At 38.9% G+C, this 12,567-nt stretch overlaps 1 protein-coding gene and 1 pseudogene across 6 annotated transcripts in view; one reads left to right on the top strand and one right to left on the bottom strand.

Moving 5' to 3' along the window:
* The window catches only part of LOC112645216 (caspase recruitment domain-containing protein 8-like), a 62,696-nt gene extending 61,945 nt beyond the window's left edge, over positions 1 to 751 (bottom strand). For all 6 annotated transcript variants that reach the window (XR_007402309.1, XR_007402312.1, XR_004810474.2 and 3 more), the window contains exon 1: positions 651 to 751. The gene's annotated coding sequence lies outside the window, so the exon portion shown is untranslated. The remainder of the gene's footprint in view (positions 1 to 650) is intronic.
* An 11,441-nt stretch (positions 752 to 12,192) lies between these two features.
* LOC112643886 (28S ribosomal protein S21, mitochondrial-like) lies at positions 12,193 to 12,560 on the top strand (annotated as a pseudogene).
* Positions 12,561 to 12,567: the final 7 nt, after the last annotated feature.

Here is a 12,567-nt window from a genome sequence, read left to right as displayed (position 1 = left end):
TTCTCATGTAGAACCCTCATTCACTTTGTTTGCACCCAAGGCTCTGGCATGCAAAAGCCCAATTAAGTGTTTTTCTTTCTTTCTTTCTTTCTTTCTTTCTTTCTTTCTTTCTTCTTTCTTTCTTTCTTCTTTCTTTCTTTTTTAAGATTTTTACTTACTTATTCATGAGAGACACAGAGAGAGAGACAGAGACATAGGCAAAGGGAGAAGCAGGCTCCCTATGGGGAGCCCGATGTGGGATTCCCAGGACCCCGGGATCACGACCTGAGCCAAAGGCAGACGCTCAACCACTGAGCCACCCAGGTGCCCCTGTTTATTTTTGGCAGTAAAACACCCGAGCATCCATTCTCCTATATACTTGATGACTTATCAGTAAATGAGGCCCTAGTACAAAACAGAGTTCCCAGAGAAAAGGAGAAGCCATTTAAGAAAAAAAGGATGAAGTCAGAGGATAAGTGAGCTAGTTAGGACAGGGACAACGTTCCTGTCCTATAAGGAAGGGGGATTGACTAATTTGTTCCCAGAAGTCTGTCCACCTGAGTCTTAAGACCAATGGCTGCATTAATAGCTCTTAAATGGCAGATAGAGAAGAGAGCTAAGGAGGGGAGAGGAGTCTTCCAGAACATCAAGATAGAGTCTGTATTACTAACCTTCCACAATGAAGTGAAGTGGGATGGTTTTTCCGGTCAATGCATCATGTACATTGGAGGATTGCAAGGCTCTTGTCTCAGAGTCGAGAATGAATCTTGTGGACACAAAACAGTGAAGGAAAGTGAAGGTTGATTAAGTGAAAGTGAGAGCAGAAAGGAAAGAAAAAGCTCTGTAGAGTGAGAGTGGTCCCAAATGGCTTGCCACTGAGGATTTTTAGGGTCAGTCTTTTATTGAAAATTTGACCAGGAAGCTTCTGGCCTTGAGATTTTTGTGCCATCTAGGTTTGAGCAAGGGCTACTGATAACACCCTTAGTGACTTGCTTCTTTGAGGTCTGGTATTTTCTGTGATTACAATGGAGCCATCAAGGAGAACTATTCTCTAACCTTCTGGGGCCAAGTGGTTTGGTCTATTCCCTAATCTCTTGTTCACTCTGGCTTAGGGCTTCTTCCAGCCAGGAATAGTTTCAGAACCTAATCAGGGACCCCCTATCTCCCCCCCCCCCACCCCCGAAGCCTTTAATTACTCAGCAACATCAAGGATCTCTCATCACAGGTCACCAGAACAAACATAATTCTAAGGGAAAAGGTGGAAATATTGTGAGAATACCCAAAATGTGACATCAGACACCAACTGTCTGATAGGTAGATGAGTGCATGGACAAATCCTGATTGGGTGACAGAGGCTTGGAGAGTTAATCAGATTAGAACAGCCCACCAACAAACCCATGAGCTACTACAAACAAACAAACCCCAAAAATTAATTAGAACCACAAGGTAGACATGGGTAGATATAAAAAGAAAAAAAACATAATACTGATTAAAAACCAAATTACTTAAGAAATGTATCACAGCGCAATACCAAGCAAATAAAAATTTTCAAATAATACACTTGGAAATCTATAAATAGTGCAGGAGGATTTAGGCCAGTTTCTGGAGAGCAGTTACATTCCAGAGGGAGTTCCACAGACAGCCTGGCTTTTATTTAAAGTATCTTATTGTTTGTGTAATCTACTCTACCCCATTTAAAAGAAAGGTTTGTGTGTTGGCATAATATAAACTTTGCAAAAGTGAGTTTGATTTTACTTTGTTCTGGCTCAGATGCCAGCTCTCGCTGTCTCAGATCTACCCAGGACCAGCACAACTGCCAGAGGTCACCAAAGTGCACTTCCCCTGTGTTGGGGATTGCAAAGGAGCTTGCAAGTAGCTAGTTAGTAGCTAACAGCATTCTCCATTCTCCATTCTCCCTCCCTCTCCTAAGGCCACACCACCTGCTCTTTTCATGCAGTGCTTACCAGCTAAATCTCAGTTTCCTCAGGGTACAGAAAGGAGAAGGCAGGGCTGGTGGCTCAGATATCTCGAGGCTGCTCTAGGTCCTGTTCATTTGAGGAAGGAGTACCCCAAAGGGAAAAAGCTGAGGCTCAGTCAGATAAGAAGTAGAGACCTTCTCTTTTTACAAGAAGAATCCCCACCTCCTGTTATTTATAACCTAATGCTTTCCCAGGGATGTGTGGTTATAAGAACAACAGTCAGAAGAATACCGGCAGGGACAAGGGGCCCCAATCTAGGCATTAATCAGATTTAAACAGCTCACCAACAAGCCCATAAAACCCCCTAGACTTAGCAACTCCAGTGGCAACCCTCTCGGGTCTCCTCCCTCTTCATGTGCTTTGTGCTATTGTTCAAAAAACGTTGCTATCCATTTCTCTTCATCTGGTAGATCTCTTCATTCTTTGTAGCAGAGCGATCAAGACCCACAAGCACTTAATCCTGCAACAGTTAATGATACTCAATTTTATTTTTATTTTTTAAAAGATTTTATTTCTAAGTAATCTCTATACCCAAGGTGGGGCTCAAACTCACAACCCTAAGATCAAGAGTCACATGCTCTACCAACTTAGCCAGCCAGGATCCCCACTAATACCAATTTTAAATATTTTATAATAACAATTTTATATTAATGTTTGTTTTTTACATTAAAAATTTTGAATTGTGCATGGAATACTATAATCATTAGAAGGAAACTATTTAAACTGAAATATCTAGGGAAGCATGACTGGCTCAGCCTATAGAGCTTATGACTCTTGACATTGAGGTCATGAGTTCAAGCCCCATGTTGGCTACAGAGATTGCTTAAGCAAATAAATAATTCTTTTTTTTTAAGACTTTATTTATTTATCCATGAGAGACAGAGAAAGAGAGAGAGGCAGAGACACAGGCAGAGGGAGAAGCAGGCTCCATGCAGGGAGCCTAACGCGGGATTCGATCCTGGGTCTCCAGGATCACGCCCTGGGCTGAAGGCAGCGCTAAACCGCTGAGCCACCCAGGCTGCCCAATAATTATTTTTTTTATTGAAATATATATACAATATTTTTATAGCATGGCTTGACTAACTTTGTCAAACAGCCTCAGTTTTCTTATATGTAAAATGGCAATAAAAGCAACCCAAACTTCAGTGTTGGCTAGGATCTGGATGTCATTGTCCTAATTAATGCTTGTCCTTTTTTTTATGTTTAAGTAATCTCTGTCCCCAATGCAGGGCTTGAATTCACAACCTTGAGATCAAGAGTCAAGGGCTCTACCAACTAAGCCAGCCAGGCACCCCAATGCCCATCTTACTTTTTTTCTCAAACTACACAGCTTCAGCAGCTTTAGCTTCAATTCTTTTATGTGCTAATAATAATACATTGATTATCTCCATGTCTTGTTTGCAAATGAAAACTATCTGATACATAAATTATTTAAGTATAACACATCTTATTGTAAACTGTGTTTAGATCATCACCAAATTTTCTCAAATGCCATTTGCCTATGGCAACTTTATTTATGTAATTTATGTTTATTTATTTGAGAGAGAGAGAGCACAAGCAAGAAAAGAAGCATAGGGAAAGGGACAAGCAGACTCCTCGCTGAGCTCAGAGCCCAAGGTGGGGCTTGATTCCACGACCTTGAGATCACGACCTGAGCAGAAGTACAATGCTCAACTGACTGAGCCACATGGGCCCTAGCTTTTTAACAACTTTAAAGTTTATTTGAAAAGCATGTAGAGGGTGCAATTCCACCTGGGCAAAGATACCTGATAATCAGTGCAACAGGCTCCAACCCCAGAAGACCAGCAGGAACTTCCAGCTAATACCAAGTTTACCGGTCATAAAAGTGTATAAAATTCCAGCTCTTGGGGAAATAAGTCTATAGAATTTGTGGTTTTTTCTTATTATGCTTTAGTCCTTCTATTAAATATATTATTTTCCTTTTCAGTTATTTTCTTATTTTATCAATGATTTGTTAAAGTCCTTTTTAATTTTCATTTTTACACTAACATTTTTTTTCATTTTTGGATACTTTCCATTGTATTCAACTTCATTTTCATATATATATATATTTTTTTTTCTTTCTTTCCTATTTGGGGATATAGTTTCCTCTAACAAACAGACCAAAATATACCCAAGATCTAGTTTATTGTTCTCTTCTATTCAACTTCTTTGATTTTATTTTCATTTTTATTCTTTTCCTTTTGGTTTCTGTTCTCTTCTGATTTGTGTGGTGTATATTTTTCTGGTGCCATTGTTGCCATTTTTGTATTTTCCCTCTCTTTAATTTATTCTTTTCTGGATATAATTACACGATAGAAGAACTCAGTCCCCCAAAAAGGAGAATAAGAGGCAGTACTCATGCCAGGGAGTTAATAAATAGGCATATAAGCATGATGTTGGAACTAGATTCAAAACAATGATTACAAAGATACTAGCTGGCTTGAAAAAAGCATGGAGACACTAGATAATCCCTTCCTGGAAAAATGAAAGAACCAAAATCTAATCAGGTCAAAATCAAAAAGGCTATTACTGAGCTGCAATAAAAAATGGAGGCCCGAACTACTAGGATAAATGAGGCAGAAGAGAGAGTCTGGGATATAGAAGAAAATTATGGAGAATAAAAAAGCTGAGAAAAAGAGAGATAAACAACTACTGGGTCACCGGGGGAGGATTTTGAGAGATCCATGATACCACAAAGCAAAACAATATTAGAATAATTGGGGTTCCACAGGAAGATGAAAGGTGGGAGCAAAATGCTTATTTGAACAAATTATAGCTGAGAACTTCCCTAATCTGGGGCAGGAAACATGCATCCAAGTCCAGGTGGCACAGAGAACCCCCCTCAAAGTCAATAAAAATAGGTCAACACCTCAACATATAACAAGTGAAACTTGTAAATTTCAGAGATGAAGCAGAAATCCTAAAAGCAGCTCTGGATAAGAGGTCCTTTACCTATAAAAGTAGAAACATAAGGCTGGCAGCGACCTGTCTACAGAGACCAGGTAGGCGAGAAGACTGGCATGATATATTCAAGGTGCTAAGTGAGAAAAACGTACAGGCAAAAAAATTTTATCCAGCAAAGGTGTCATTCAGAATAAAAGGAGAGATAAAAAGTTTCCAGGACAAACAGAAACTAAAAGAATTTGACTCACTAAACTGGCCCTGCAAGAAATATTAAAGGGGATGCTTTAAGGGAAGAGAGCCCAAAAGGAACAAAGACCAGAAAGGAACAGAAGAGTATACAGAAACAGTGACTTTACAGGTAATACAATGACACTAAATTCATATCTTTCAAAAGTTACTCTGAATGGAAATGGGCTAAATTCCCCCAATCAAAAGACACATGGTATCAGATTAGATTTTTTTAAAAAGCAAGACCCATTGATATATGTGTCTACAAGAGATTCATTTTAGGACCAAAGACACCTCCAGATTGAAAGTGGAAAGGTGGGACCATTTATCATGCTAGTGGACATCAAAATGAACTGGGGTGGCAATCCTTATATCAGACAAACTAGATTTTAAACCAAAGGCTGTAATAAGAAATGAAGAAGGACACTAGATCATAATTAAAGGGCCTATCCAACAAGAAGATCTAACAATTATAAATATTTATGCCCCTAACTTGGGAAAAGCCAATTATATAAACCAATTAATAACAAAATTGAAGAAACACATTGATAATAATACAATAACAGTAGGGGACTTAAACACCCCACTCATGGCAATGGACAGATCATCTAAGCAGAAGATCAACAAAGAAACAAGGGCTTTGAATAACACACTGGACCAGATGGGCTTCACAGATATATTCAGAATATTTCATCCTAAAGCAACAGAATACATATTCTTCTCAAGTGCACATGGAGCATTCTCCAGAATAGATCACATATTGGGTCACAAATTATGTCTCAACTGGTACCAACCAAAAGACTGGGATTATTGCCTGTATACTCTCAGAACACAATGCTTTCAAACTGGAACTAAATCACAAGAGAAACTTTGGAAGGAACAAATACTTGGAAGTTATAGAGCATCCTACTAAAGAATGAATGGGTCAACCAGGAATTTAGAGAAGGATTTTAAAAATTCATGGAAGCAAATGAAAATTAAAACACAATAGTTCAGAACCTTTGGGATGCAGCAATGGTGGTCCTAAGAGGGAACTATATAGCAATATAAGCCTTTCTCTCAAGAAACAAAAAATATCTCAAAGATAACCTAACCTTACACTTAAAGGAGCTGGAGAAAGAACAGCAAATAAAACCTAAACCAAGAAAGAGAAGAGAAATAATAAAGGTTAGAGGAGAAATCAATGAAAACCAAAAGAACAGTAAAACAGATCAATGAAACTAGGAGCTGGTTCTCTGAGAGAATTAATAAGATCAATAAACCCTAGTCAAACTTATCAAAAACAAAAGAGAAAGGACCCAAATAAATAAAATCATAAATGAAAAAAAGAGAGATTACAACCAACATCAAAGAAATACAAAAAAAATTACAAGAACATACTATGCACAACTATATACCAATAAATTAGGCAATCTGGAAGAAATGGATGCATTCCTAGAAACATATAAACTAACAAAACTGAAACAGGAAAAATAGAAAAGCAGAGCAGACTCATAACCAGCAAGGAAATTGAAGCAGTCATCAAAAATCTCCCAACAAACAAGAGTCCAGGACTAGATTATTTCCCAAGGGAATAATACTAAGCATTTGAAGAAGAATTAATACCTATTCTTCTGAAGATATTTCAAAAAATAGAAATGGAAGGAAAACTTCCAAATTCATTCTATGAGGCCAGGATTACCTTGATCCCAAAACCAAAGACCCCACAAAAAGGATAATTACAGACCAATATCCCTGATGAACATGGATGCAAAAATTCTCACCAAGATACTGACCAATAGGGTCCAACAGTACATTAAAAGGATTCTTCACCACGACCACGTAGGATTTATACCTGGGCTGCAAAGGGTAGTTTAACATCCACAAATCAATCAGTGTGATACACTACATTAATAAAAGAAAGGACAGGAACCATATAATCCTCTCAATTGATGCAGAAAAAACATTTCAGCCTTTCTTGATTAAAACCCTCCACAGTGTAGGGATAGAGGGAACATACTTCAATATCATAAAATCCATAAATGTAAAGCCCACAATGAATATTATTATCAATGGGGAAAAACTGAGAGCTTTTCCCTTAAGGTCAGGAACACAACAGGGATGTCCACATGCACCACTGCTTCCTAGCCTTAGCAATCAGACAACAAAAAGAAATAAAAGGAACCCAAATTGGCAAAGAATAAGTCAAACTCTCACTCTTTGCAGATGATAGGATACTCTATGTGGAAAATCCAAAAGACTCCACCCCAAAATTGCTAGAACTCATACAGGAATTCAGCAAAGTAGCAGGATATAAAATAAATGCACAGAAATCAGTCACATTTCTATACGCTAACAATGAGACAGAAGAAAGACAAATTAAGGGGTCGATCCCATCTACAATTGCACCAATAACCAGAAGATACCTGGGAATAAATCTAACCAAAGAGGTAAAGGATCTATACTCTGAAAGCTATAGAACACTTATGAAAGAAATTAAGGAGGACACAAAGAAATGGAAAAACATTCCATGCTCATGGATTAGAAGAACAAATATTGTTAAAATGTCTATACTACCTAGAGCAATCTACACATTCAATGCAATCTCTATCAAAGTACCATCAACATCTTTCACATGGCTGGAACAAAGAATCCTAAAATTTGTATGGAAACAGAAAATACCCCAAATACCCAGAGGAATGTCAAAAAAGAAAACCAAGCTGGGGGCATCACAATTCTGGACTTTAAGTTCTCTTACAAAGCTCTAAGTATCAAGACTGTATGGTACTGGCATAAAACAGACACATAGATCAAGGAAGAGAATAGAGAACCCAGAAATGGACCCTCAACTGTATGGTCAACTAATCTTTAACAAGGCAAGAAAGAACACCCAATGGAAAAAATACAGTCTCTTCAACAAATGGTGTTATAAAATTTGGACAGGTACATGCAGAAGAATGAAACTGGACTATTTCTTTACACCATACACAAAACAGACTCAAAATGGATGAAAGACCCAAATGTGAGACAGGAGTCCATCAAAATCCTAAAGGAGAACACAGGCAGCCACCCGTGACCTTGGCTGCAACTTCTTGCTAGACACATCTCCAAAGGCAAGGAAAACAAAAGCAAAAATGAACAATGTGGACTTCATCAAGATAAAAAGCTTTTGTACAGCAAAGGAAATGGCCGACAACCTACAGAATGGAAGAAGGTATTCGCAATTGACTTACCAGACAAAAGGCTAGTATCCAAAATCTATAAAGAGCATATCAAACTCAACACTCAAACAAATAATCCAGTCAATAAATGGGCAGAGGACATGAACAGACATTTCTCAAAAGACATACAAATGGCCAACAGACACATGACAAAACATCACTCGGCATCAGGAAAATACAAATCAAAACCACAATGAGGTATCACCTCACACGATCAGAATGGCTAATTTTAACAAGTCAGGAAACAACAGATGTTAGTGAGGATGTGGAGAAATGGGAACCCTCATACACTGTTAGTGGAAATGCAAACTGGAGCAGCCACTCTGGAAAACAGTAGGGAGTTTCCTCAAAAAGTTAAAAATAGAGCTTCCCTATGACCCAGCAATTGCACTACTGGGTATCTACCCCAAAGATATAAATGTAGTGATCCAAAGGGGCATCTGCACCCCAAAGTTTACAGCAGCAATGTCTACAATAGCCAAACTATGGAAGGAGCCCAAATGTCCATCAACAGGTGAATGGTTAAAGATGTGGTCTATATATATACAATGGAATATTACTTAATCATCAAAAAAATGAAATCTTACCATTTGCAATGACATGGATGGAACTAGAGGTATTCTGCTAAGTCAAATAACTCAATCAGAAAGACAATTATCATATGATTTTTCTTATATGTGGAATTTAAGAAACAAAACAGAGGATCATAGAGGAAGTGAGGGAAAAAAATAATAAGAAATCAGAGAGGGAGACAAACCATAAGAGACTCTTAGCTATAGGAAACAAACCAAGGGTTGCTGGAGGAGAGGAAGCTGGTGGGATTGGGTAACTAGGTGATAGACATTAAGGAGGGCAGGGGATGTAATGAACACTGGGTGTTACATAAAACTGATGAATCACTGAACTCTACCCCTGAAACTCATAATATGATATATGTTAATTAAGTGAATTTAAATTAAATTTTAAAAAGAAAGGCATGTAGAATGTAGAGTACCATTGTTAGTTCACCAGTGAGTGACATGGGTGGCAAATGATTTGCCCAGAGACTAGAGCCAACGAGCAAGATAGAATTGGTTGCTTTTCCTATTGGAGCCTCGGTGTTCATGTAAGTTCTCTGCACAGTGGTTAGGTGTGGACAACCTCTTCCACCCTCTCTATAATCTCTAAGAATTTTCATTAGATATATGTGCATTCTTTGCACTATAACTGTATTTATTTTTATAACTAGGCTCCACACCCAACTATGGAGCTTGGACTCATAACCCTGAGGTCAAGAATCAAAAGTCATATACTCTACCACCTAAGCCAATCAGACACCCCTGTATATATATTTTTTTATTTTTATTATTGAATTATAACTGACATTCAGTTAGTTTCCGGTGTACAACACAATGATTTGACAACTCTATGCCATACTCAGTGCTCACCACGATGAATGTCATCCCCAGCTGTCACTATAGAACATTATTACAATATTACTAACTGTAATCCCTATGCTATACTTTTCACCTCCATGACTTTTTTTATAACTGAAGATCTGGACCACTTGTTCCCCTTCCTCTATTCCGCCCATGCCCCATCCCCTTCTCCCTGGCAGCCATGAGTCTGTTCTCTGTATTTGTCATATAATCTGTACACTCAAACCTTCATCTCCATTTCTGTCACTTCCTCCACTGCTTTTTGGATCATTTCTTCAAATTGACCTTCCAGGCACTAATTATCTGTTCTGGTTTTTTTTTTCCTGAAATACATTGCTGAATTCACCTATTCAGATTTTACTGTCATGCTGTTCTTCAAAGATAATATTAGCTAATAATCGAAAAGCACAATGTTTTCTTGTGCTGGTAAAGAAATCTCTCCTTACCTCTATTTGTGAATTTCTTTTCCAACCAAGCTACACCAAATCATAAGTCCACTGAGCTGTACATGTCTGTGTTTTCTTGTGAAACCATCTCTCCTTCTAGTATTTCTTCCTCCCCTCTCTGAGTGTTTCCCCACATTTCTTGTTGTCTCATCTATTTCCGACATAATTAGAATTATGTGCATGCTGGTGCCAGGATGATAGAAAAGTCGCTAACACTGCAAACATTGCTGAACAAATCCACATCCTCAGACAACAATGCAGAGCTAGGCTACCTTGTGCAACATTTTACTGTAGTTTCAACATCCAGCCACAGTACAAATGCAAGAGATACATGAACTAGTCTGGGGCTCTTTGACCCAGAGAAGAGAAGACACGGTCATTACTCTTGTCACCAAATCTCTGAATAAATATCCTGGGGAAGACTACATTTGTGTGTTCCCAGATGGAGTCTGAGGGGTAGCACATGGGCACTGAAATTTTGGGGAAGGGGGTGTTAATCAGCCACCATAAGCAATCCATGCATAGTGGCTGTCAAAAATGCCAATCCGGTTTAACTCGTTTCCACCAATACAGCTGATGGAAAGTAGTTCATGACAAAATTCAGTCCATAGACATCATCTGGGCTCCATAGGTAAGGAGATTTCCATTAGTTGGTGTAGTCCAGCAGAGTTTAAAAATTCACTGCCAGTGAAGCTGTCCTTGGTCAAGGATCCAGTGTCCGGGAGTTGAAAATTTGGAGCAAAAAGAAAAAAAAAAAAAAAAAAAAAAAGAAAATTTGGAGCACATGTGTGTCTATTCGTTAAGAGAAGGAATCCTACTTTCTTCTGGGTCTCTAATTGGTATGCCATTCTCAAAACTTGACCTATCCCTGATCTGGCAGGAATGACTGGCAGAAGGGAACATGGAACTATATATTATTGAATTTAGCACTGGAATTGAGTAAAGTTCTGTCTTTTGACTGCTGTGTAGTTTCCATTCTCAAAATCTTTCTCTACCACAATCATACTTCCCATTTCAGTGTGAACACAAGAAATAGCTTTCCCACTTTGTTTTAATTCTGTTGACAACTCATTATAACAGAGGCTCTTCCCTGACGAGTGGAGACCATGGATCTACTTGTACTTGCTTTGGCTCTTCTCACCATACTCTGTGACCCTCCTCTCTCAGACTCTCTCTATCTGTCTCTTTCTCTCTCTCTTCATCTTTTGTGTTCATGCTTTCTCATACTTAGATGCCCCAGCATCTCCCAGACTCTAGTCCCATTCATTTCTTCAGATATTCTGAGTTGGAGTTGGGAGGATTTCATAATCTAGCCAGTATAGAACTCATAAAGAAGCTGAATTCTTGTAAAATAACTTTAGTTCCTAGAGGCAAAACCAGTGACTTGGAAGTCAGTGAGTTACATACAGACTTTGGATTCATGCCTAGGGTTCTATTCTTTTTTTAAGATTTTATCTATTTATTCACGAGAGACACAGAGAGAGAGGCAGAGACATAGGCAGAGGGAGAAGCAGGCTTCCTGCAGGGAGCCCAATGTGGGAACTCAATCCCAGGACTCTGGGATCACGACCTGAGCCGAAGGCAGGTGCTTTGAGCCACTCAGGTACCCCTCATGCCTAGGGTTCTACTCCTAATGGAGCTATATCCTCACTCTGCAAATAGGTCTATATAGGCTAATCCCCCTGGAGCAGGGGCGTGAGGAAAAAATGGGGACGAAGTGTGAAAAAGATTCACTGTAAAATATGACTAATTGCCATATTCATTGTTACTGCAGTAAGAAAGGAAAATCCAATTTTCAAAAATAGCTCATTGTCCAGGAAATTATTTCTCAAACTCTAATCCAAATCCTTTGCACTATAAACTCTCAGCACTCATCATACGGACACAAGAGACGAATCTGACATATCAGAGTACTCTGACTCACAGAAGGAAGGAAGCTACCATAGATAAACAGCAAATCTATGAATAAAAAACAGAACCACGATGTTATCAATTACATCACAATTTTTTTTAAAAAATGGAAATACAGGCCACCTTCCCGGCTGCTGGTTGCTGACGGCGTAGGGCCCTGTGAAGTGAAGATTTAATTCCAAGGTCATGGCAAAACATCTGAAGTTCATTGCCAGGACTGTGATGGTACAGGAAGAGAACGTGGAAGGTGCATACAGGACCCTAAACAGAATCCTCACCACGGATGGGCTCATCGAGGACATTAAGCGATGATGGTACTATGAAAAGCCTTGTCGCAGAAGACAAAAAGAAAGCTATGAAACCTGCCAGCGTATCTACAACATGGAAATAGCTCACAAGATCAACTTCTTGATGCGAAAGAACCGACCGGATCCATGGCAGGGCTGCTGAGGCCTGTGGATAGTAGGCCCAGTATGAAAATCCCTATCCAGCTAATCTC

This window comes from Canis lupus, chromosome 1 (genome assembly GCF_003254725.2).
Source record: "Canis lupus dingo isolate Sandy chromosome 1, ASM325472v2, whole genome shotgun sequence".
NCBI classification, from domain to species: domain Eukaryota; kingdom Metazoa; phylum Chordata; class Mammalia; order Carnivora; family Canidae; genus Canis; species Canis lupus.
Note: the sequence above shows the minus strand (reverse complement) of the source record. Positions and strands in the feature narration are given on the sequence as shown.